Here is a 27,144-nt window from a genome sequence, read left to right as displayed (position 1 = left end):
ACCCTTCCCTTCCAGGCTAAAATATAGTCCAAAATCAGAAAGAGCTATCGTACTGCGTGTGTGAGAAAAGGTCACTAACATGGCACAGGGAATTAAACACTAGTTTAGTATTGCTTTATTGATGGCCATCTAGTCTTGTGTAAGTAATGCATTAATGGATATGTTGAATGTAGCCATCATGTGCAATAGTACTGTATGATTTGAAAAACTGCTATCAGCAAGTTGCATTATTGGAATCACGTCACGACTAATAATCAATCACTGCTTAGGCAGCTATCTATATATACAGTATAATTACCTTAAATTGTCTGGCATCCACTTCCGTCTGGATGTCCCCGAATCCCACAATCCACTGCACCGCACCGGAAGAACGCCGACCGCCATTTTGGAACACCCAAGTGATGCCGCTCGGATCCAGGCCGCTGCTGCGATCCCGACCGCCGCTGGGATCCCGCCCATCTGCCGCTCGGATCCCAGCTGCTGCTTGGATCCAGGTCGCCGTTGCGATCCTGAACGCCGCTGCGATCCCGACCGCCGCTGAGATCCCAGCTGCCACTGCGATCCTGAACTCCGCTGCGATCCCGACCGCCGCTGAGATCCCAGCTGCCGCTCGGATCCAGGCCCCGCTGCGATACCAACCGCCGCTGGGATCCCGGCCGCCGCTGGGATCCTAGCCGCTGCTTGGATCCCAGCCACCGCTCAGATCCCAGCTACCGCTCGGATCCAGGCCGCCGCTACGATCACGAGGCTGTGAAAGGGGTGTAACGAGGGGGCATAATGAGAGGGTGTAATGAGGGGGGAGTAATGAGAGGGATGCCACAGGACCCCCACCAGGACCCACCGCCTGACTGCACGCGCTGGATCCCGCCGCTGCCTGCCCACCCACCTCCATGCAGTCACAGCCGGCAGGAAAGACCGTGGCTTGAGGCCTGTGCTGGAGATTGGGTGCGGCCACCCTCTGGTGGTGCCGCACACCATCTCCAGCACAGGCCACAAAACACCGTCTTTCCTGCCAGCTGTGAGAGGGGTGTAACGAGAGGGTGTAATGAGGAGGGAGTAATGAGAGGGATGCCGCTGCCGGACCCCCGCCAGGACCCACTGCCTGACTACACACACCAGATCCTGCTGCTGCCTGCCCAACCACCTCCGTGCAGTCACAGCCGGCAGGAAAGACCACAGCTTGAGGCCTGTGCTGGAGATTGGGTGCGGCCACCCTCTGGTGGTGCTGCACACCATCTCCAGCACAGGCCGCAAAACACCGTCTTTCCTGCTGGTTGTGACTGCATGGAAGTGGGTGGGCCGCCACCCCCAGCGCCACAAAGCTGCCCCCATCGTGATGTTACTGCCCTCCCAATGTGATAGCATCGGGCACACATCTAGTGTATGTATATTTATTAATGCCAATGATGTCTGTTGGCTGTATAATAGATCCACTATAAGAACAGTAAAATAGTAAGGATTCATAGGATGGATCTGACACATGATGGGCACAATTGCCGCACAAGGAACCTCATTGACAGTCATGGTGACCGTGACTTTACCTGGAAAATATAGTGAACAATAAAAACAGAATCTGCAAATCAGGTGTCATGGGTTTACCGTGCCAGAGAGGAGCCCGGAGACTGCTGCGTCTGATTTTTCCTACTCCTGCACTTCACCTTCATATTAAAAGGTGCAAGTTTCTTTTAGCAGTGCAGGGGTTAATCTGCTCAGTTGAGACCTCCTGGAAGCTTTCCTGCATTAAAGCTCTCACCTGTGCACTGTTAGCCTCTCTCATCTCCTATATAATCTGGGTCCTGGCTAGCACTCATTGTCAGATAGGTTATGCTGCATGGCTGGCGATCGTTGTTGGTTATTATTGGAGAAGGCGTTTGGTGGATTTATCTATGACTGCTGCTAGGTTTTGTATGTGTGATAATTCCTCTTTGTCTCCTACTTTGGTTTAATCGCATCCTCCACTCCCCGGTATTTACTTTTGTTGTTTTTATGTGTATATTTGTATGGATGGTATTTTCCTGTATCCCTGCTTGTATTACCTTGTTAGTCTGGGTGGTGTGTATTATGGTACACTACTACTTCCCTCTTCCCAGGGTGAGGGTAGGGTACAGACTGAGGGCGGATTCAGGAGCTAAGGCAAGCTACATGGCCCCTGGCGTCTTCACCATCATAAATAATCAGGGGAACATAGTGAGCTAGGGCATCCATAGCGGTAGGAACAGAGAAGGAGTCGTGACAGTAGGCTCCTAAAGGAGCTTCCAGTGAATGTATTTTGTGATCTGAGCCTCCCTGTCGCTAATGCTTAATTTACACCTTTATTTTAATGAAACTAAGGCACTGCATCTGCATCTCCCTCTTCTCCCCACACCGTCTTATATTCATTGTTTTACATGTTAGAAAGTTTTGTAGACACTGAGAAGGTTTGTGAACTCCTTCAATGATACTCCATGTAGAGGACAGATATTACGCATAAGGCAAGAAACATGCCATTTTCCACCAACAGATATATTTTACGTATATTCACATGTAAATATGATGTGCATACATTTGTAGACATTAGCCTTAACCACTTCTTTTTGGATTGTGACCTGAAATGTGGTGGATAACTAGTCTCCCATCCCTTAGGCCTACTCTAGAATTTTTAGCAAGGGGCTTTGGAGGTGCGTTGTTCTTCCTTTTTTGTGTAATATCTTAAGAATAAGAGATAAAAAATAATGTGAGTAAAGTAAGAGAGTGTATGGAGCAATATGTATCATGCTATCAAAAATGCAGGGCAAGTTATAGGTTTAATGACCCCATTTATTTTACCATACAGAATAACGGAAACTGGCAAAAAAGTATTTTTTCCAAGTGTGATGAAGTGGTGAAAAAATGCAATTCTGTCATTGTTTTTGGGGTGATATTTTGAGTTAATTGTGCAGTAAAAATGGCATGACAACATGCTTTTTCTGTTCAGTAAGATTACGGTGATACAAAACATGTGTAACTTTTGTTATTATTTAGGGGCTGAAAAAAAATTATGAACTTTATGAAAAAAAAATAAATTTTGGTTTGAAGTGCCATTTTTTGAGACCTATAACTTTTTTTTTTTCTGTCAGTAGAGCAGTGTGAGGCTTGATTTTGCATGGAGAGCTGGTGATGTTATGTGCAATATACCATTTTTAGAGAGATGTTTTGTACAAATATTAGTTTTAAAAACAGATCTGGGCCTCCGGTCCGTGACACTCAGAGCATGTGCCGGGAAAAGTCAGAGAGGCCCAGCGCATGCGCATTGCAGTACTTTGCTCTGCCCTCAAAGGGCAATAAAGTACACCTGCGCAGGAGTGTGATGCCGGGAGCGATGAAGCAAGCAGGAGGACGGCGTCGTAAGAAGATGGGAGTCACCGGAGCTGGACCTGCGACACCCATTGTGCTGGACCGCCCCCCCGGGTGAGTATAATAAATGTTATTTTTCTTATCTTTCAGGTCGGATCAGGGGCTTATCTACAGCATTATAGAATAGTAAGTTTGGAGATCACTGTCACCTTTCCTGCTATCTATTGGATTCCTTTTAAAGGACTGAGCTAATTAATTTTATGGCACAAATACTAGTGGATTGTTGTGGATAATTAAGGGATATGTTCTGAACTGAGCTCTTCCAGGATCTAGGCAAAGAGTAAAAGTTTGAGAGAGGCATGTTAACTAGGCCAGACAGCACAGAGGCAACACATGATGCTGTATGGATAACACACTTTGGGTAGGTTCACTCAACCACGTAAAAAATATGATTTTCATCTAGAAAAGTAGGACAATTTTTTTCTCACTTGTCTTCCGTATGTAATCCGTTTTTTTGTTTTACTCAGCAGCTATTAATCATTTACAAGACCATTTACCATTTCATACGTATTCTGTGTGTCATCCGTATGCAATGTATCTGGAGAAATCAGATGCTATAATCAGGCTCCGTTGGCATCTCATGTTTTTGCTCAGTCATGGACTTGAATGTCCACGTCTCATCCAATTTATGGAAAAAAAACTAGTGCAAGTTGCGATTTTTTTCACATGCAGAATCCGTCAGTGAAAAAAAATCATTCATCTGCCCCTCCCCGTTGATTAACATTGGTCGGAGTGTGATCCGTTTTTTTTAACGGATAGCACTTGGACTGAAAAGATGGACATGTGCACGAGCCCTTACACAGCATATGGCTGCCTCATCTGTGAGGTGACTGGACTACCTAAATGTGCGTGCACACCAACTAATTCCAATGGAAACACATTCATGGACTCTTTAAATCCCACTTAGATTCTTGTATTTTCTCTTATAAAGAAATAATTTTGGGGGTTTGTGAAACATACGTGTTTTATTTAGCAAGGACACCCAAGGTTCTCCAATTGTTCCCATTACTACCTTTATATTCATGAAACATTGGCACTTCCAGATATCTTCCTAATATCACATCAGGAAGACAAGAATGTATAGCTAATGTAACGTAACCTTGTCATATCATTTTTAGATTATTAAACCTAGGGTCAAGTCGTAAACACGGGTGCTTAATTCTTGCCAGAATGGAAAAATAGATGATACACTAAAAGAAATGGAACGGAACGTAATTGGAAAACTTTGTCCGTGGAGACGTGACTAATAGGACTTGACAAGGTGGTGCCAATTATTAAGTGATCACATGAACTTACATCAGAGCCTAGACGTAAGCACGAGGCAAAACACAAATGAGCATTTTCAGACAGGTGAACCACTTTCCGCTAAATGTTACTTAGTTTGGGTGCTGTTCATCATTTCAGCTAACAGGTGCATCACATCAAGTACGTAGTTTTTTTTAGCTGCACTATTTTTTTTTTAAGTAAAAGTATTTTTACCCAATTAAAATCTTAAAGTTGCACAAATTTTTTTTAAACATTTCAAGGTGTTTGAGACCAGAAAACTAGCAAAAATGACTTAATGAATCTGCCCATTGCCTTTGACCACCATGGGATCTTGCACAGTAAAGGGCCCGTTACACTAAGCGATATCGCTAGCAATATCGCTATAACGTCACTAGTTTTGTGACGCAGCAGCGATATTGCTAGCGATATCGCTACGTGTGATACCTCCTTCCCAGAAATCGTGCGTTTTTTTCTGCGCAATTTCACCACGATTTTACCGCGATTTTGCCGCAATTGTCTCAAGCACTTTCCAAGCGATTTGAAGCATCGATTGCAAAGTGATTGACAGGTTGGTCACACTCGTCAAACATAGTGTTTGACAAGTGTGACCAGCTTTTTACTGCTTTTTACTATTGAGGCCACCTATGCGGCCTCAATAGTAAAAGATAAAATGTTAAAAATGATAAAAAAATAAAAAATCGGGGTATATTTACCTTCCGACGTCCCGCGCTGCCATCCCAGCCTCAGCGTTCCCAGCGATGCCTTGCGAGACCTGTGATGACGTTGGTCTCACGTTACTATAGCGATCTCGCGAGACCGCTAGTCACGCGAGTACGTCATCACAGGACCTTGCCGCAAGGCATTACTGGGAACGCTGAAGCCCGGGAATGCAGCGCGGGACGTCGGAAGGTAAATATACCCCGATTTTTTATTCTTTATTCTTTTTTTTACAGGGGTATGGTACCCAGGGCCTGGAGGACAGTCTCCTCTCCACACCGTGGGTACCAACCGCACATGAGATGCTTAACTTCCCGTATGGTGGGCATAGCCACATGCGGGAAGTAAGCGATTCTCATGCATTCCTATGGGTGCAGAATCGCGGCAATTCTTTGCGATTCCGCACAAAAGAATGATCACGCTGCGATTTTTTCCACGATGCGATTCCGCCGCGGAAAAAAGCGCAGCATTAGCACAGCATGTGCAGAATGCCATAGGAATGCATGGGGTGCGTCATGTACAAGATTTTTAAATGTTTTCGCGCCGAAAATTGCGGCAAAAACGCTTAAAAATCGCATCGAGGGCACACAGCCTTAAGGAGAGCGGGGTGGTGAGAAGCCACAGGGGAAGTGTCTCCTGGACTAGTCACCCTAGCAGCTTTGTCACCAGCTGGCTTTTAATGGTATGTTCACATATCAGATGTCAGGCTCACATTAAGAAGTATTGTCAGCCATGTTTCATGATATTTTTCTTTTGTTCCCTTTTTCTCTTATTCCATTTCTATCTTTGTTTTATTTCAGTTTTCTTAATATTACGATAGTTTTTGGTAATAGGTAACTAACTTCTTTAACTGGCATCCCTAGGTTTTCTGAGGGTAGCTCACTGACTGGTATAACTGGGTTTTCTAAGGACATCTGAATTATAGAAGGATTTCAAGAAAATATACTGTATTTTTTAACCTTGTATTTATTGCAAATTTATCTTTTCAATCTGTAATTGTGCTACAAAAGGCAAAAAATCATGTCAGAAATGTAACAAAGACTTGAGTGAAAAAAAAAAGCACACCTATCTGGCCTGCAGCTTGAGTGAGTGGTGTGCCGTGTGATTGCCATGCCTCAGTTAGCAGAGCATCGCATCTCCTGTGAAATGGCAGTGACACGCTATGCTTGGCATGACACCACTCAAGGTACGGGGAAAGCTTTCCACTTTATATCAGATGGGAATTTTCCCACAGGACACTTCCTTGCATGTAAACAATAGTTGCTTGCTGGAAGATAGAAATTGATAGCTGTCCTAAAGTGTTTTATGCCCTTGTTGGCATACAGTAAAAGGCAGTCTGGGCCACGGTACATTTACTACAGGCGCTGACTCATAAGCTGATATCTATATTTTTTAAGGATAACTGGCTATGGGATTTTTCACACAAAGCTTCAGTCCAAAGCTCGTACAACATTAAAAAATACATAGATTGTAAAATATGTACAGTTGTATGAAAAAGTGTTTGTCCCCGTCCTGATTTCCTATTTTGCGTTTGCCACACTTAAATGTTTCAGATCACCAAACAAATTTAAATATTAGACAAAGATAACAGAAGTAAACACAAAATGCAGTTTTTAAATTAAGGTATTTATTATTAACCGAAAAAGAAATCCAAACCTACAGGCCCCTGTGTGAAAAAGTGATTGCCTCCTAAACCTAATAACTGGTATGGCCCATCCTTAGCAGCAACAACTGCAATCAAGTGTTTGTGATAACTGGCAATGAGTCATTTACAACTCTCTGGAGGAATTTTGGCTCACTTCTCTTCGCAGAATTGTTGTTGTTCAGCCACATTGGAGGGTTTCCGAGCATTAACGGCCTTTTTAAGGTCATGCCACAGCATCTCAATTGGATTAAGGTCAGAACTTTGACTAGGTCCCTCTAAGGACTTAATTATGTTTTTCTTAAGTCATTCAGAGGTGGACTTGCTGGTGTGTTTTGGATCATTGTCCTGCTGCATAACCAAAGTAATCTTTGGCTTGAGGTCACAAACAGATGGCATTCTCCTTCAGGATTTTTGGTAGAGAGCAGAATTCATGGTTTGATTTACCACAGCAAGTGTTCCAGGTCCTGAAGCAGCAAACAGCACCAGACCATCACAATACCACCACCATAGTTTAGTGTTAGTATTATGTTTCTTTTCTGAAATGCTGTGTTACTTCTATGCCAGAAGTAATGGGACATACACCTTCTAAAACTTTCAACTTTTGTATCGTCAATCCACACAGTATTCTCCCAAAAGTCTTGGGGATCATCAAGATGTTTTCTGGCAAAACTGAGATGAACCTTCGTGTTCTTATTGCTCTGTAGTATTTTTCATCTTGGAACTCTGCCATGCAGGCCATTTTTGCTCAGTCTGTTTCTTATGGTGGAGTCATGAACACTGATCTTAACTGAGGAAAGTGAGGCCTGCTGTTCTTTGGATGTTGTTGTGGAGTCTTTTGTGACCTCTTAAATGAGTCGTCGCAAATTTGGGGTAATTTTGGTTGGCCGGCCACTCCTGGGAAGGATCACCACTGTTCCTTGCTTTGGACATTTGTAGATAATGGCTCTCACTGTGGTTCGCTGGAGTCCCAAAGCTTTAGAAATGGCTTTATAACCTTTTCCAGACTGATAGATTTCAATTACTTTTTTCTCATTTTTTCCTGAATTTCCTTGGATTGCAGCATGTTGTCTAGCTTTTGAGGACCTTTTGGTGTACTTCACTTTGTCTGGCAGGTCCTATTTAAGTGATTTCTTGATTGAGAACAAGTATGGCATTAATGAGGCTTGGGTGTGGCTAGGGAATTTAAACTCAGCTTCCCACAGATGTGATAAACCACAGTTAATTTTTGTTTTAAGGGGGGACAATCACTTTTTCACACAGGTCTGTAACGCCAAGGGAGGCGAGCTATCAAGAGTGGACCCTCTGTTTCATGGTACCGAACCTTCCCTGAGTGAGTGAACCAGGTGGGACCAACCTCAATACAGGGATCGTTAGGGGCAAGCTCAGGGACCTCAGGCACCACAATAGCCGGAGCCAGGGGGTCGGCTTAATAAGAAGGAGCACAACCGAAGACGAGACAGAAGGAGCTGGGAGAAGGGATGGATAGGGCAGGAGCGGGAGCAGGAGGACTGAGAGGAGAGGAAAAACGGATGCTGAGAGGTGAGGGTCCAGGGAAAGAGGGTGCTTGGAAATGGAGCAGGGATGGAGGACCAACAGGACAGAAGGGCTGGAACAGGAACTGCAAAGACACAGGGAGACACACAGTAAGATCAAAGACACAGCACAGGTACACCAGAACAGTAGAAAAAGGGGTCCCAAGTACTGGTATGGATTATACACAATAATCAGGCTCCTCACCTAGGGGAGGGTGGCCTGAAATACCTTGTGCCTGTCCCCCATTGGATAGGCAGTGCATCCGGTTCAGGTCACCATGCCGGCTAAAGGTCCCAGGAGTTCGCGCGGCTGGGACCTAAGGCGCATGCGCGAGAATGCCGTGCTTGCGGACGACAGCACAGCAAGGGCGCGCCAAGGTGCTTGTGCAGCTGCACGTCGGACCGCCGGAGCGAGGAGGCGATGAGGAGGAGACCGAGTGGGAGCTGCGGCGGAGGCGACCTCGGCAGCGGAGGACTGGGTAAGTATAGGGCTGACAAGGGCCTTGTAGATTTGAATTTCTTTTTCCCTTAATAATGATATCATTTAAAAACTGCATTTTGTGTTTACTTGTGTTATGTTTGTCTAATATTTAAATTTTTTTGGCGATCTGAAACATTTAAGTGTAACACACATACATAAAAATAGAAAATCAGGAAGGGGGCAAACACTTTCACACAACTGTATATGTAAAATATATTGTGACTATTTTTGCTGAATAAAAAAAAAAAATAGAGAAATTTATTGACCTATAGTCTGAACAATGCCCACCCTTGTTGATATTTTATGGGATTTTAATTAATGCCAAGTTGGATAATTATCAATAAAAAAAGCTTTGTAAAAGCATCATAGATTAGTCTCTGTGATTGTAGGGTCATGTGTGCTTTTTCCAACACACATTGCCATATGTCAGAAAAAGCAGTGCATAGCTGCAATAATATGGCGTTCTGCCCAAATGCCATATTTTTCAATATATTTATATTTTTTGAAAAAAAAAATGGTTTTACTGCTTTTCCTTGTGCAATATCTATACCAATTAATCTCTCCTCAGCCTGGCAGCTGTTGGACTTCTTCTTGTAAAAGTAGAATGTGTTTAATTGTAATTAATTGCTATAAATGCTGTTCCATAATTATTATTATTATTTATTATTATAGAACCATTTAGTCCATGGCACTTTACATTTAAAAGGGGTATACATAATAATAGAAAACTAGTACAATAATCATAAACAATACTAGTTACCGACTTGTACAGGAGGAGAGAGGACCCTGCCCGCGAGGGCTCACAGTCTACAAAGGATGGGTGAGGATACAATAGGTGAGGGTAGAGCTGATCACGTCTTGGTATAATGGAATGAGGGTTAATGCATGTTGTAGGCTTGTTGGAAGAAGTAGGTCTTCAGGTTCTTTTTGAATGTTACCACAGTAGGTGAGAGTCTGATATGTTGGGTAGAGAGTTCCAGAGAAGGGGGGATGCATCGGAGAAATCTTGTCTGCGATTGTGGGAAGAGGAGATAAGAGGGGAGTAGAGGAGGATATCTTGTGAGGATCGAAGGTTGCATGCAGGTAAGTACCGGGAGACTAGGTCACAGAGGTATGGAGGAGACAAGTTGCGGATGGCTTTGTATGTCGTGGTTAGGGTTTTGAATTGGAGTTTCTTGGAGAGTGGAAGCTAGTAAAGGGATTGGCAGAGAGGAGAGGCCAAGAAATAGCGGGGAAGGAGACAGGCGGATTAGTCAGGCAGCAAAGTTTAGGATAGATTGGAGGGGTGCAAGAGAGGCCTCAGCAGGAGGTTGCAGTAGTCAAGGCAGGAGATGATGGGGGCATGCACTAGTGTTTTTGTAAATTCTTGGTTAAGGAATGTATGGATTCGGGAAATATTTTTGAATTGGAGTCAGCAGGAGGTAGAAAGGGTTTGGATATGTGGTTTGAAGAAGAGATCAGAGTCAAGGGTTACTCCAAGTCAGCGAGCTTGCGGGACTGAGGAGAGTGAGCCACCATTGATTTTGATAGGTCTGTTGGGGGGGCGCGAGTGCGATGAGGGAAAGATAACATTCTGTTTTGTCCATGTTATGTTTTAGAAATGGAGCAGAAAAGAAGGATGAAATAGCGGACAGACATTGTGGGATTCTGGTTAGCAAGGAGGTAATATCGGGTCCAGAGAGTTGATCCATGTGTCATCACTATATAGAGGATATTGAAAGCCATGGGACTCTATTAGCTGTTCCAAGCTGAAGGTGTAGATGGAGAAAAGCATGGGTCCTAGAACTGAATCTTGGGGAACACTGACAGATAGGGGCCGAGATGAGGAGGTGGTGTATAAGTGGGAGACACTGAATGTCCAGTCTGTTAGGTATCAAGAGATCCAAGATAAGGCTAAGTCTGTGATGCCAAGAGATGAGAGAATCTGTAGTAAGAGGGAATGGTCCACTGTGTTGAAAGAAAAGGATAGGTTCAGGAGGAGCAGGACAGAGTAGTGTCGCTTGGCTTTGGAGGTTAGTGGGTCATTGGTGACTTTAGTTAGGGCAGTTTTGGTTGAATGATGTGATACGCAGCCAGATTGTAAGGATTGTACTGTGTCCAGTTTTGGGCACCACATTTTAAAAAAGACATCAACAAACTGGAACAAGTTCAGGGAAGAGCGACCAGAATGGTGACCGGTCTGTAAACCATGTCCTATGAGGAACGGTTACAGGATTTGGAAATGTTTAGCTTGCAAAAAAGAAGACTGAGAGGAGAATTAATAACTGTCTACAAATATCTCAAGGGCTGTAACATTGTAGAAGGATCACTTTTATTTTAATTTGCACAATCAAAGACTAGAAGCAATGGGATGAAACTGAATTGGAGATGACACAGATTAGATATTATAAAAAACTTGTTGACAGTTAGGGTGATCAATGAGTGGAATAGGCTGCCATGAGAGGTGGTGAGATCTCCTTCAATGGAAGTCTTCAGAGGCTGGACAGACATCTGTCTCGGATGATTTATTGAATCCTGCTTTGAGCAGGGGGTTGCACCAGATGACCTAGGAGGTCCCTTCCATCTCTACCATTCTATGATAGTGGGATGTCAGCGGAAACTGTATGAAGTAGCCAGATCGTGAAGTGGTAAAAAAAAGTGGTGGCATGGCCAGCGTGGTGGTTAATGATAGCCATTTGGAGGTTGGGAGGGGGTAGATGCGGACAGAGTGCACCTCAAAAGAAGGGAGCGCAACGGACGGTGGCAGTGGAATTGCGATGAAAGAGCAGTTATCTGACAGGAGCAAACTGACTCCTCCAGCATGCTTGTTGGTGGGACGGGGATGTGAGAAAGATGAAATCCACCATAAGAAAGTGCAGCTGGAGAGGCTGTGTCAGAGGGGGTGAGGCAAATTTCGGTGATGCCGGGGAAAGAAAGTTTGGTAGTGGTGAAAAGATAGTGGATGTATGAAAGTTTGTTGCAGACAGAGCAAGCATTCCATAGAGCTCCTGTTAGAAGGACTGGGGAAGTGGGGGCTGGGTGAATAGGTATAATAATATCATGGGTATAATAATATAATTTAATATAGGATAAACCTGACTGGCGTACTTTTTCCTGAACATCCATTTCGGATTTTCTAAATAATATCAACATTATCCAGCCTTTCTGACATGGATTTGTAAAGGAAGTATGCCAGCTTCATCAGGTCTAAAAAATATATATAAAATAATGTATGGAGTTTTTATTGTGAAATTTGACAGATCCGCTTTAACCCTTTACTGAGATCCGGCGTAAATGCATAGAGCAGGCTCAGAGACTGAGCCCGCTCTGTACCCCTAAGATAATCTTTGACAGCACTGTATATTGCGTGCGGATCAGGGGGAATGCTGTTTTCCCTGCTTATCAACCCTCCATGACACAATCGTTGTTGCTATAGGAGATAATGGTCAGATGCTACTGTTTTCTAACAGATCATCCTTGAAATTCTAAAATCTAACAGATAAGGGTCTGAGATGTCATGGAGCTTCTTTGAAATGCAACCTGAGCTTTAAGGGTATGTGCACACATTGCGGATTTTGATGCGGATCCGCAGCGCTTTTGGAGGCGCAGAATTGCATTAAATCTGCAGTGTAGTGCACAACCAATGTTAGTGAATGGTAAAGGCAGGAGATGATGGGGGCATGCACTAGTGTTTTTGTAAATTCTTGGTTAAGGAATGTATGGATTCGGGAAATATTTTTGAATTGGAGTCAGCAGGAGGTAGAAAGGGTTTGGATATGTGGTTTGAAGAAGAGATCAGAGTCAAGGGTTACTCCAAGTCAGCGAGCTTGCGGGACTGAGGAGAGTGAGCCACCATTGATTTTGATAGGTCTGTTGGGGGGGCGCGAGTGCGATGAGGGAAAGATAACATTCTGTTTTGTCCATGTTATGTTTTAGAAATGGAGCAGAAAAGAAGGATGAAATAGCGGACAGACATTGTGGGATTCTGGTTAGCAAGGAGGTAATATCGGGTCCAGAGAGTTGATCCATGTGTCATCACTATATAGAGGATATTGAAAGCCATGGGACTCTATTAGCTGTTCCAAGCTGAAGGTGTAGATGGAGAAAAGCATGGGTCCTAGAACTGAATCTTGGGGAACACTGACAGATAGGGGCCGAGATGAGGAGGTGGTGTATAAGTGGGAGACACTGAATGTCCAGTCTGTTAGGTATCAAGAGATCCAAGATAAGGCTAAGTCTGTGATGCCAAGAGATGAGAGAATCTGTAGTAAGAGGGAATGGTCCACTGTGTTGAAAGAAAAGGATAGGTTCAGGAGGAGCAGGACAGAGTAGTGTCGCTTGGCTTTGGAGGTTAGTGGGTCATTGGTGACTTTAGTTAGGGCAGTTTTGGTTGAATGATGTGATACGCAGCCAGATTGTAAGGATTGTACTGTGTCCAGTTTTGGGCACCACATTTTAAAAAAGACATCAACAAACTGGAACAAGTTCAGGGAAGAGCGACCAGAATGGTGACCGGTCTGTAAACCATGTCCTATGAGGAACGGTTACAGGATTTGGAAATGTTTAGCTTGCAAAAAAGAAGACTGAGAGGAGAATTAATAACTGTCTACAAATATCTCAAGGGCTGTAACATTGTAGAAGGATCACTTTTATTTTAATTTGCACAATCAAAGACTAGAAGCAATGGGATGAAACTGAATTGGAGATGACACAGATTAGATATTATAAAAAACTTGTTGACAGTTAGGGTGATCAATGAGTGGAATAGGCTGCCATGAGAGGTGGTGAGATCTCCTTCAATGGAAGTCTTCAGAGGCTGGACAGACATCTGTCTCGGATGATTTATTGAATCCTGCTTTGAGCAGGGGGTTGCACCAGATGACCTAGGAGGTCCCTTCCATCTCTACCATTCTATGATAGTGGGATGTCAGCGGAAACTGTATGAAGTAGCCAGATCGTGAAGTGGTAAAAAAAAGTGGTGGCATGGCCAGCGTGGTGGTTAATGATAGCCATTTGGAGGTTGGGAGGGGGTAGATGCGGACAGAGTGCACCTCAAAAGAAGGGAGCGCAACGGACGGTGGCAGTGGAATTGCGATGAAAGAGCAGTTATCTGACAGGAGCAAACTGACTCCTCCAGCATGCTTGTTGGTGGGACGGGGATGTGAGAAAGATGAAATCCACCATAAGAAAGTGCAGCTGGAGAGGCTGTGTCAGAGGGGGTGAGGCAAATTTCGGTGATGCCGGGGAAAGAAAGTTTGGTAGTGGTGAAAAGATAGTGGATGTATGAAAGTTTGTTGCAGACAGAGCAAGCATTCCATAGAGCTCCTGTTAGAAGGACTGGGGAAGTGGGGGCTGGGTGAATAGGTATAATAATATCATGGGTATAATAATATAATTTAATATAGGATAAACCTGACTGGCGTACTTTTTCCTGAACATCCATTTCGGATTTTCTAAATAATATCAACATTATCCAGCCTTTCTGACATGGATTTGTAAAGGAAGTATGCCAGCTTCATCAGGTCTAAAAAATATATATAAAATAATGTATGGAGTTTTTATTGTGAAATTTGACAGATCCGCTTTAACCCTTTACTGAGATCCGGCGTAAATGCATAGAGCAGGCTCAGAGACTGAGCCCGCTCTGTACCCCTAAGATAATCTTTGACAGCACTGTATATTGCGTGCGGATCAGGGGGAATGCTGTTTTCCCTGCTTATCAACCCTCCATGACACAATCGTTGTTGCTATAGGAGATAATGGTCAGATGCTACTGTTTTCTAACAGATCATCCTTGAAATTCTAAAATCTAACAGATAAGGGTCTGAGATGTCATGGAGCTTCTTTGAAATGCAACCTGAGCTTTAAGGGTATGTGCACACATTGCGGATTTTGATGCGGATCCGCAGCGCTTTTGGAGGCGCAGAATTGCATTAAATCTGCAGTGTAGTGCACAACCAATGTTAGTGAATGGTAAATTAAGAATTGCTGTGTACATGCTGCTGAAGAATACGCGCAGATTTGCGGCGTTTTTTTTCCCAGAGCATATCAATTCTTTTTGCGGATCCTCACAGCGTTTTTTAATCTGGCGTATATATTCTCTCTCTCTTTCTCTCTCTCTCCCTCTAGTTCACAGACTGAATCCATTCCCAGTACCACCAACCAAATCCGCACAGCACAAACGCATTAAAATCCGCAAGAAATACGCATCAATTCCGTATGAAGACCGCAAGCGTTTTGCCCTGCATTTTCTGCCAAGAGATGTGGATTCTCTGCAGAAAATTCCGCATGTGCACATACCCTAAAGGCGGAAGTGATTTTTCCCTATGCACGGCCATTTACCGCAATGTATAGTACAAGCGATCAAACGATCACAGGTTCAAGTCCCTAAGGGAACTTAAAAAGTAAAATATAAATGTTTAAAAACGTTTTTGAAAAAAAAGAAACCATCAAAATTCAAATCGCCCACTTTTCCTCCAAATAAAAATTAGGATATTGAAAGAATAAAAAAATTACATATGTGGTATCATCACATCTGAAAAAATCTATCAAAGTATAAAATAAATTCAACAGATTGGAAAACATCATAAACAGAAAAAAATACTAAACACCAAAAATGTGCTTTTTTCTGTGTTGCTGTAATACTGCAAATTAAAAAAAAAAGCTATATGAAGAAATCACAAAGTCTGATTTATTGCATATTGGTATATACACTCACTGGCCACTTTATTAGGTACACCATGCTAGTAACGGGTTGGACCCCCTTTTGCCTTCAGAACTGCCTCAATTCTTCGTGGCAGAGATTCAACAAGGTGCTGGAAGCATTCCTCAGAGATTTTGGACCATATTGACATGATGGCATCACACAGTTGGCGCAGATTTGTCGGCTGCACATCCCTGATGCGAATCTCCCGTTCCACCACATCCCAAAGATGCTCTATTGGATTGAGATCTGGTGACTGAGGAGGCCATTTGAGTACAGTGAACTCATTGTCATGTTCAAGAAACCAATCTGAGATGATTCGAGCTTTATGACATGGCGCATTATCCTGCTGAAAGTAGCCATCAGATGCCTGTTCTTAGCTGAGAGGAGTGGTACCCAGTGTGGTCTTCTGCTGCTGTAGCCCATCTGCCTCAAAGTTCGACGCACTGTGCGTTCAGAGATGCTCTTCTGCCTACCTTGGTTGTAACGGGTGGCAATTTGAGTCACTGTTGCCTTTCTATCAGCTCGAACCAGTATGCCCATTCTCCTCTGACCTCTGGCATCAACAAGGCATTTCCGGCCACAGAACTGCCGCTCACTGGATTTTTTTTCTTTTTCGGACCATTCTCTGTAAACCCTAGAGATGGTTGTGCGTGAAAATCCCAGTAGATCAGCAGTTTCTGAAATACTCAGACCAGCCCTTCTGGCACCAACAATCATGCCACGTTCAAAGGCACTCAAATCACCTTTCTTCCCCATACTGATGCTCGGTTTGAACTGCAGGAGATTGTCTTGACCATGTCTACATGCCTAAATGCACTGAGTTGCCGCCATGTGATTGGCTGATTAGAAATTAAGTCTTAACACACAGTTGGACAGGTGTACCTAATAAAGTGGCCAGTGAGTGTATAAAAGTCATTGAGCATGTCGGGAAAGGGTTAAAGAGAATCCATACACAAGCTTCATTTTCATGTGAACAGCATGCTGAAAATCAGACCATACCCAGATGGCATTTATTACAACAGCTTTAATTTAGCAAGTCGTAACACGCACAACTTACCCACTGCAACCCTCTCCTTGGAGACAGGCAGGGGCAGCGCTGTGCTCTTTGTCTATGGCTGCTGCTCGACGTCTTATTTACCCACAGCACCACGTGGCAGGTTTCATAAGGTGACACAGAGATTATGAGAGTTCACAGTCACAAGGTGAAACCGCACACCATTATTTCCTGGCACTTACTGAGTTACATCTGCTTATTCGCACCTGACAATACCGGAACAAACCTTTCTGTATTCCCTGGCCGATACTCCCCTCACGCATTGAAATATTACGTAGAAGTATGTCGGCCATAACCTTTCTTAGTAGTATATCATAAGTAATGATCATGGCTTCCTAATAAAAAGGTAAAACATAAAAGTTATATATTGATAATTATTAATTAGCCGGTACTAAAAATTAAAGGGGTTATCCACTTTATTTTAACAAATACTATGGACGTCATTTTGTGGCACTTACTTGTCACGATCCATTTTTGTCTGCCCACGCTTGCCATAAACCTGAGAGTCAGATAGTTGCTGAAGTGAACTCTGGTGGATCTAGGCATCCTCACTGTAGGTGGTTTTCCTGTGAGGTGTGGTGTTGAGGGTCCAGAGGCCCCTCATTGAAGGAGGGGTACTGTCACGATCCATTTTTGGATCTGTGTCAGAGTCTGGATTCTCTTTTATAAGCCTTTTTCCTTTCAAGCCCTCGGGGGCTAATATGGGTTTTTGCCCCCGGTGGCCGCTGGTGTTACTACAAGTTTAGTGAGTCTCCTTCTGGGGTTTTCCCCCCGGTGGCCGCTGGTGTTACTACAAATTTAGTGAGTCTGCTTCTGGGTTTTCCCCCCAGTGGCCGCTGGTGTTACTACAAGTTTAGTGAGTCTGCTGCTGGGTTTTCCCCCCAGTGGCCGCTGGTGTTACTACAAGTTTAGTGAGTCTGCTGCTGGGTTTTCCCCCCAGTGGCCGCTGGTGTTACTACAAGTTTAGTGAGTCTGCTGCTGGGTTTCCCCCCGGTGGCCGCTGGTGTTATTACATGTTTAAATAGTCAGCAGGTGGTGACCACCCCCCTCCTTCCTACAAAAGGTCATCAGGTGCTGTAGCTCAGTGTTGGTAATACTGGTCATTTGGAAGCCAACCGATCTGGAGAGAGAAGCTATCTTGAGCAGTGGTGTTTGCAGCTAAGGCTAGTTTCACACTAGCGTTTTTGAGCGCAGCGACGGCCTGCGCACGGCCGCCGCTAAGCCCCACCCCCTGCCGCGCCTCCGCCGGTAGCTCCGCCTACCGGCGCATGACGCTGCATGCGCCCTGCGTCCCCTATCTTCATCACTGGGGGCGCAGGCCGTGCGCAGTTTGTTTGCGCCGGCGCACCGTCAAAAAGGCACATGCGCCACCAAACGCATACTGCGCACGGCCTGCGCCCCAGTGATAAAGATAGGGGGCGCATGCAGCGTCATGCGCCGGTAGGCGGAGCTACCGGCGGAGGCGCGGCAGGGGGCGGGGCTTAGCGGCGGCCGTGCGCAGGCCGTCGCTGCGCTCAAAAACGCTAGTGTGAAACTAGCCTAATCTGGAGTAGTGGTTTTCCTGCTGGAAGCTGTGTTCGGGTGCCTTACTCTGATTTCCAGTGCAGAGCAAGCTAAGTGTGGTTGTTTTTCCCAGTTTGTTTGCGCCGGCGCACCGTCAAAAAGGCACATGCGCCACCAAACGCATACTGCGCACGGCCTGCGCCCCAGTGATAAAGATAGGGGGCGCATGCAGCGTCATGCGCCGGTAGGCGGAGCTACCGGCGGAGGCGCGGCAGGGGGCGGGGCTTAGCGGCGGCCGTGCGCAGGCCGTCGCTGCGCTCAAAAACGCTAGTGTGAAACTAGCCTAATCTGGAGTAGTGGTTTTCCTGCTGGAAGCTGTGTTCGGGTGCCTTACTCTGATTTCCAGTGCAGAGCAAGCTAAGTGTGGTTGTTTTTCCCTGTTTGTTATTTTCCCTGGTGTCTTATTAGTACAGCGGTGGGACCAGTGTCCGCACTTGCCAGTTCCCTAGTAAGGGATAGGTGCAGGGCAAGTGAGAGACCTAGGTATCCTGGTCGGCGACAGGTTGAAAGAACCTGTATAGGGAACATGAGGAGAGTTCAGGGCTCTACCTTAGGAGAGTGCAGGAGGTGTCCACTTCTCGTTCCCTATCGTAGGGCCCACCGTTTTTATTGTGTCCCCGGTGTCCCCTTGTCTGTCTTGGTTGTTTTAGTGACCGACCGATCGTCGGGTTGCATCACACAGGGCCAAGTCACATTGTGACATTACTACTATGTAAGTCTAACAGGGTCTCCTCCTTTGCACAGCTCTCTTCACACACTGCACAGCACTCCAGTTATCAAACGCCCCACTGACGGAGGAGCATGTGACCTGTGCATCAGCCTCCTTCAATTGGGACACGACTTTTCGATGTGCAGTGTTTTTCATGTGGAGGAGGCCGATGCACAGGTCTGGTCACAGCCAACTCTTATCGGTCGTCATTTTAAGAACAGTAGTCTGTGAGGAAGGCTGCACAAAGGAGGAGAACCTGTAATACTTATATATTGGTAAATGGCACAAAGTCAAGTCCTCCAACACATTTATTAAAGGGTTGCCCAGCCTCATGCTACAAGTCTGCAGTCACTCTATGTGGCTGCAGACTTGTGAATCCTCACATTGCGCACTGAGCTGGGAGCCAGTGGTCATGGGACCTCAAGTATGCAATTTCCATACTTCCAGTCACATTCTGACTAGACATATCTGGCCTCTCTCAGCACTTGCCGCGCAAGTCTAGTTGGCACTTGACCATCATATGCAAATTGAATACTTGCAGTCACGAGCCAACTGCTCCTGGCATTTGAGAAGCCTCACAGTGCGCTGTGTATGCCATGTGAGGATTCACCAGTCTTCAGTAAACTTAGAGTGACTTAAGACTTGTACCCTAAGGCCGAAAACCCCCTTTAAGGGCACAGACAAACGGCCATATAACTCATGTGAGGATCGCATCGCAGTCCTCGTACTGGCTGTTTGATCCCCTGACCTGAGCGTGACAGTTGCATAGGAATATATCACGCTGTCATGCTCAGATCAGGAGAGGTGCCAGGCCAGTCCGTGCACTGCGATGCGATCCTCGCACGAGTTATACGGCCTTTTGTCTGCACCCTTAAATAAAGATACAGTAGACAACCCCTTTAAAGAAAAAATCCAGTAATTACATCATTTTACACTGATGAATTGGAGAGCAGTCATATACCACTTTTGAAAGAAATTGAAAGAAGGAAAGGAACTCTCTAGGGTATTTGTAGACTTCACGGTCATATTGTCATTTGTGGTGTGATCTCTCCAAATATGAATATACCCTTTATTTAGTCGATTCTCATAGCTAACAGTGGTTGTCACAGGACTGTTTGCACCTGATCGCACTTGTATATGGAAATTAGTATGTGGCTGGCCTACTTACTGGAGGTTTGTGGGGGGGTCAGGACTTCATCATCGACTTCTGCCCAACTGATAAAAGTAAGTGGTTTCTGTGGTAATTGTTACAACAGGTCTCATATATCAAGGCGGTTTGGTTGACATTCACCAAAATGTGAAATTACAGAGAAATCCAACAACAAAATATGACAGTGGTATTTGAAAAATAATTTCCCACGATGAACGAATTCATTAGAATAAGGCTGTGTGCACACGTTGCAGATTTGGTGCGTTTTTTCCTCGCAGATTTTCTAGATAAACATGAAGCAATCCTGATGCCAGCAGAGTGAATGATAAACCCGAAGTGTCATGCACACGTTGAATATTTTTGACTAGCAAATTTGGTGCAGAAAATAATCTGCAGCATGTCAAGTCTGTGCGATTTTGCTCTGCCTTTTTCACCATTGACTTCACTCAGATCAGTCAAAGCAGGGCAAAAACATGGTAAAAAAATGTGTTTTTTCAGCTGCGTATTTCCTGCCAAGAGCTGCAGAAATAGTGCAGAAATTTTAGTCAATGTGTGCATAAAGCCAAAGGTGTCAGACAGCGACAGTGCTGGCGCACTTGACATAAGTCTTGCTAATGCCCTTAGATAATTTAATCATATTGTTTGCTTTGGTAATAAAAACTGCATAACAGTCGGTCGGAAAAAGTAAAATTACATCATAGTGTTTACTTGAGAAAACTGGTGTAAAAAATTTTGAATAGTTGAAAATTTTTTGAGCAACACGAACTGCAGAAAAATGTTGCAACTATTGACATTTTTACACTATTTTAAAGCAGCTCCAATAAAGCCGGGGGAGATATAAGGAGGTGGCAGGTCCCCTCAGTTGTGCCTTTTCCTCCTTCCTTGTGACTCCCCTGTGTGTATGTGTATTAACATGTAAAGTATGTGATGTACTCTTTGTTATATCTTGTTATTCCTGTAATGTGAGGAGTTCCCCTTTAACTACTGTGGTTTAAATATGTACATGCCAAGTCTATGCTTATGTGTACAGTTAGGGAAAGAGCTAGTTAATTTGGTGGGCTGGGCCAGCAGCAGAGAGGGAAAAGGAAGCTGCTGCTCCTAGTCAGAAGCTCAGGTGCGTCGTCACTAAGCAGACATACAATAAGAGACGGGTCACTGCCAGACTCCCAGAGGGGAGAGATCTGTTGCCCATGACGCCACAGACTTAGACGAGCCTAAAAGGACTCGAGAGGGCTCAAGATGGATCCCAAGGACTAAAAGGACTAAAGGCCACAACACAGGCCCCAGGACTCTGGAAGGGCCCCCGCTGAAGGGGTTTTAAGCACCCAGATCCCAGCGCATCGACTATTGTAAGTCTTCGGCTGCTGCAGCTGCTGTGGAGAGTGTCAGGGAGAGATCAGGAATCCCCAGTGTTGTACTCTTTTCATTCTATTCTATCCCTGTTCATTAAAAGTTATTCCCTGTTGGACAACAGTTGCCTTATTGGACTCTAATTTGCCTGGACTACCGTGGCCGGAGAGATAATAAGGTAAACTCTGGGAGAAGCTGTGTCGGTCCCGTCTATTGCATGTACAAGGGGTCGGGGTGTCTACAGACTGGGTTTAGTGGGTGAGCTCGGTCAGGACTCCACCCCGGTTACCATTGTTACACAGACATGGTGTGGCTATGTCCGCCCGTCAAATTCAGCAAAAGTTCTGGCTTTTCTTACCGTCTATGAATGAAATAACATTTCTTATGAGGTGCACAAAGGCCGAGTTTGTGATAAGATGTGCCGAAGTGGCGTACACCTCTGAATGAATTTGGTGCATCTTATTCCTTTATGCCCCTCATTAAGACGGACATGCAAAATGCCAATGTTAATAAATTAAAAATTAAAGATGTGTCTGACAGGATATCAGGACTCTTCAGACCTAAAGATGACTACCCATTCCTGCTACTACATGTGGGGACAAATGACACCGCAAGAAACGACCTGGAAACCATCTGCATAGACTTTGAAGACTTAGGCAAGAAAGTGAAAGAACTGGGAGCGCAGGTGGTCTTCTCTTCCATCCTCCCAGTGGATGGCCATGGAACAAGGAGGTGGAATAAGATTCTGCAGGTGAACAACTGGCTACGTCGATGGTGCCGTCAGCAACGATTTGGATTTCTGGATCACGGAGTGAACTACTTATACGATGGACTACTTGCTAGAGATGGGGTGCACCTTACGAAGACTGGAAAGCATGTATTTGGAAGTCGCCTTGCTACACTTGTAAGGAGAGCTTTAAACTAGAACAACATGGGAAGGGAAGCAAAAGACCAGAAAAAGCCATACACCTGACAAATGCTATTGAGAACTCTGCTATTAGAAGTGGAAAGGAAGAACAAAGACGAAAGAATCTAATTAATAAAAATATTGGAGAAAGAGAAACCAATCACAAACTAAAATGTTTCTATACTAATGCACAAAGCATGGGCAACAAACAAGGAGAATTGGAACTACTAACACAGGAAAAGAAATATGATGTCATTGGAATCACTGAAACTTGGTGGGACAATACACATGATTGGAATACAAGACTAGAAGGATACAACTTATTTGCAAGAAACAGACTTGATAAACGAGGAGGGGGTGTCGCATTGTATGTTAGAAACGCGTATATCTGCACAGAGATTGAAGCTTCAGAGACTGTGAGTTCTGTGGAAACTGTTTGGGTAAGAATACAAGGACAGAACAATGGAAAGGACACCATTGTAGGCATTTACTACAGGTCGCCTGTGCAAGCTGAAGATATGGATGAACTCTTTATGCATCAAATCGCCAAGTTCTCCAAAAAATATGACATAGTTGTCATGGGAGATTTCAACTATCCAGACATTTGTTGGGAATCTCTCTCAGGCAAAACTAACAGGTCAAGGAAATTCTTATCCTCTCTTGCTGACAACTTTATCTTCCAAAAGGTAAGGGAGAAAACAAGGGGAACTGCTACCTTGGATCTAATCCTTATAAACAGGGAGGAAATGGTTGAGGAGGTAAAAGTGGCTGGGACCCTAGGAGGTAGCGACCATGCTATTTTAGAATTTTGGATAACTAGAGGCGGAAGACCTGTGAAGACTCAGACGTCAAGGTTAGATTTCAGAAAGGCAGATTTTAAGGGATTCAGAAAGAGAATTGGAGGGATCCAATGGCTGGATATCCTTAAAGACAAAAATGTCCAGGAAGGATGGGAAATCTTGAAAAATGAAATTCTCAAAGCACAGTTGTTAACAATTCCGAAAAGAGGGAAGAATAGGAAGCATTTAAGGAAACCAGGATGGATGAACACAGAACTTAAGCACATGCTAAAAAGGAAGAAAAAAATGTTTATAAAATGGAAAGAGGGAGGCATATCTAAAGAAGAATATAATGCTGTCTGCAGAACCTGCAGGGCACAAATCAGATTATCTAAAGCTGAAAATGAATTGAGGCTTGCAAGAGATGTCAAAAGCAATAATAAAGGATTTTGGGGATATGTCAAAAGTAAAAGAAAAGTCAAAGATGCTATAGGATTTTTACAGGATGAAAATGATGAAATGGTAAGACAGGATGTTGAGAAGGCTGAACTTTTAAATTCCTATTTTGCATCTGTTTTCTCTCAGAAAGGAAATGTAACATCAACTGTTATTCACTGTCCTATTAAGGGAATAGAAGAATCCAGGATATCTATAAACAGAAAGATAGTGAGGAAACACTTAGCTAACCTAAATGAATTCAAGTCTCCAGGTCCAGATGAATTACACCCCAGAGTACTGAAGGAGATAGCAGAAGAAATTTTTGAACCCCTCTCCATAATCTTTGAAAATTCTTGGAGAACAGGAGAAGTGCCAGAAGACTAGAGAAGAGAAAATGTTGTTCCTATCTTCAAAAAGGGGAAGAAGGTGGACCCAGGCAACTATAGGCCGGTGAGTCTGACTTCTATACCAGGAAAGATCTTTGAACAAATTATTAAACAGCATGTATGTCAATACCTGGATAAGAATGAAGTGATTAAACAGAGTCAGCATGGGTTTGTAACTAATAAGTCACGTCAGACTAACTTAATTTCCTTCTATGACGGTATCACTGATTGGGTGGATCAAGGAAATGCTGTAGATATAGTATATCTTGACTTCAGCAAAGCATTTGACAAAGTCTCTCATACAATCCTTATTGAAAAAATGACTAAGTATGGAATGGACAAGGCAACTGTTAGGTGGATTCATAACTGGCTTAGTGATCGGACCCAAAGAGTGGTCGTAAATGGCTGCACATCCAGTTGGAAGAATGTCTCAAGTGGGGTACCACAGGGCTCTGTCCTGGGCCCTGTATTGTTCAACATCTTTATCAAAGATTTAGATGAAGGAATTGAGGGTAAACTGATTAAATTTGCTGATGACACAAAGCTAGGATGGATAGCTAATACTAGAGAAGAGAGAGAAAGGATTCAAACAGATTTAAATAAACTGGAGAAGTGGGCAGCAACTAACAGAATGGTTTTTAACAGGGAGAAATGCAAAGTACTACATCTGGGCAATAAAAATGAAAAAAGCATATACAGAATGGGAGGAATAGGGCTAAGTGACAGCACATGTGAAAAAGACTTGGGTATACTAATAGATCACAGACTGAATATGAGGCAACAGTGTGATGCAGCAGCAAAAAAGGCAAATGCAATTCTAGGATGTATTAACAGAAGCATACAGTCTAGATCACGTGAAGTCATTATTTCCCTCTACTCCTCTTTGGTCAGACCTCATCTGGAATATTGTGTCCAGTTTTGGGCACCACATTTTAAAAAAGACATCAACAAACTGGAGCAAGTTCAGAAAAGAGCGACCAGAATGGTGACCGGTCTGCAAACCCTGTCTTATGAGGAAAGGTTGTAGGAATTGGGAATGTTTAGTTTGCAAAAGAGAAGACTGAGAGGAGACTTAATAGCTGTCTACAAATATCTAAAGGGCTGTCACATTGTAGAAGGATCAACTTTATTCTCATTTGCACAAGGAAAGACTAGAAGCAATGGGATGAAACTGAATGGGAGGAGACACAGATTAGATATTAGAAAAAACTTTTTGACAGTTAGAGTGATCTATGAGTGGAACATGCTGCCACGAGAAGTGGTGAGTTCTCCTTCAATGGAAGTCTTCAAACAGAGGCTGGACAGACATCTGACTGGGATGATTTAGCGAATCCTGCTTTGAGCAGGGGGTTGGACCAGATGGCCCAGGAGGTCCCTTCCAACTATACGATTCTATGATTCTATGATTAAATCAGGAGCAGATTGGACATTTTGGCACCAATTCATCAAGTAAATATGGTTCCAATGGTGACTTTTATTTGCACCTTTTTTAAACTAACTTTTCTTGATTTTGCCGATTTTTATATTTTTTTGGGTTTGACAATGTGAATCTAGTTTTTATTAGCTGGATGTTTTAGCCTGATACATTATTTGTGACTTTTCATAATGCTTCTATGTATTTTAGGGTGTTCAAATTCTGTATCCGTTTATTTTTGCGCAGGTGAAGACTAATGTGCTACATTTTAAAGATACTTTTTGCTTTTAAAAATGCGTACAAAATGGTAAAAGAGAAACAAAATGAGCATCATTTTGGAAAATTTGACAAAAAAAAAAAAAGTAACAAATACCCCAGGACAAAAAAGAAAAGTTATTTAAAAAAAGGCAAATGAGGAAACTGGGTAATTAAAAATAAATGCACGCAGATTTTCAGGCAGAACATTTGCAGAATAATACAATATTTGAAAGTGCACATTTTGCTGAAGACTACACCTTTTGCACTGCATAAAATAAAATCTGTGGCAAATATTACGGTACATATGTAGATTGTGAATTTTGCTGTGGAAACACAACAGAAACAATGAAAATCGATAATGAACAAAAAGCATTAAATCTGAATCATGTGTATCTACCCTAATACAATACCAAGAGATAGTAAAAATCTAATTTGCACATTGCGTATATTTTCCGCATGTAAATTGACCTGTAGTGCAGTTTTTAAATCCTTTATGTGAAATTATTTGTGGACTTCATCTTTTTCTGATGTCGATTGTCTATTCTAGACAATCCACATCAGATTCATAACATGTACATTTACCATATAATAATAATAATAATAATAATAATTTATTTCTATAGCGCCAACATATTCCGCTGCACTTTACATTATAGAGGGGACTTGTACAGACGATGGACATTACAGCATCGCATAGCAATAAACATATAGCTCAAAACAGATACCAATAGGAATGAGGGCCCTGCTCGCAAGTTTACAACCATATACACTCACACCTCAGTAGATGAGATTTTAGATCTTTGGATGTTTTCCATGTTTTAATTGACCTGTGCTGTCGAATTTGAAATCCATAGCATGTCTGTTCTTTCTGCACATATTCGTTGCAGATATCATACTCTGCATTTCAAACGGTGGATGTGGATTTTCCTGCAGAAGCGAAGAAGAAAATTTGAATAAACTGCAGGAACAGAAAATCAGTCCCAGTAATCTGTATGGGATTGTTTTAGATTAATGGGAAAGTGCAAAGTGTCATCCTAAAAAAATTCTAATGAACCAGTATGCAGCAAACAACACGTCTTAAAAAGGGTGGTAGCCAAAATCAGGGGTGGGTCATAATAGAGAAGAGGTGACATGTTTCTATTATACTTTTCCTCTGATTGCTCCTCTCCTGATTTTGGCTTACAAATACTGATGTAAAATACTGACCAAATACTGAACGTGTAAATGTGGCCTTAGGCTGGAGTCACACACAACGACAAAAAAAAAAAATAAAAATCGATTTTTACGGACCAAAATCGCACAAATGTATCATGAACAGTCATCCATATGTCATCCGATTTAAAGGCAATTATGCGATTTTGCCGCATCTAAGCAGCCATGTGACATCTGTGTAGCATCCGTATGGGCTCCGTATGGCGATATTTTCTCGCCTGTTTGC

General features: G+C 43.5%; 1 protein-coding gene across 2 annotated transcripts in view; it reads left to right on the top strand.

The window, feature by feature from the left end:
• LEKR1 (leucine, glutamate and lysine rich 1) overlaps positions 1-27,144 on the top strand; it is a 268,864-nt gene that overhangs the window by 17,576 nt on the left and 224,144 nt on the right. The window lies entirely within an intron of this gene.

The sequence above is a fragment of the Dendrobates tinctorius genome, unplaced genomic scaffold, assembly GCF_039654945.1.
Source record: "Dendrobates tinctorius isolate UK_male_01 unplaced genomic scaffold, ASM3965494v1 ptg000060l, whole genome shotgun sequence".
NCBI classification, from domain to species: Eukaryota; Metazoa; Chordata; class Amphibia; order Anura; family Dendrobatidae; genus Dendrobates; species Dendrobates tinctorius.
The sequence above is the reverse complement of the archived record's forward strand: the minus strand, read 5'-3'. Positions and strand labels throughout refer to the sequence as shown.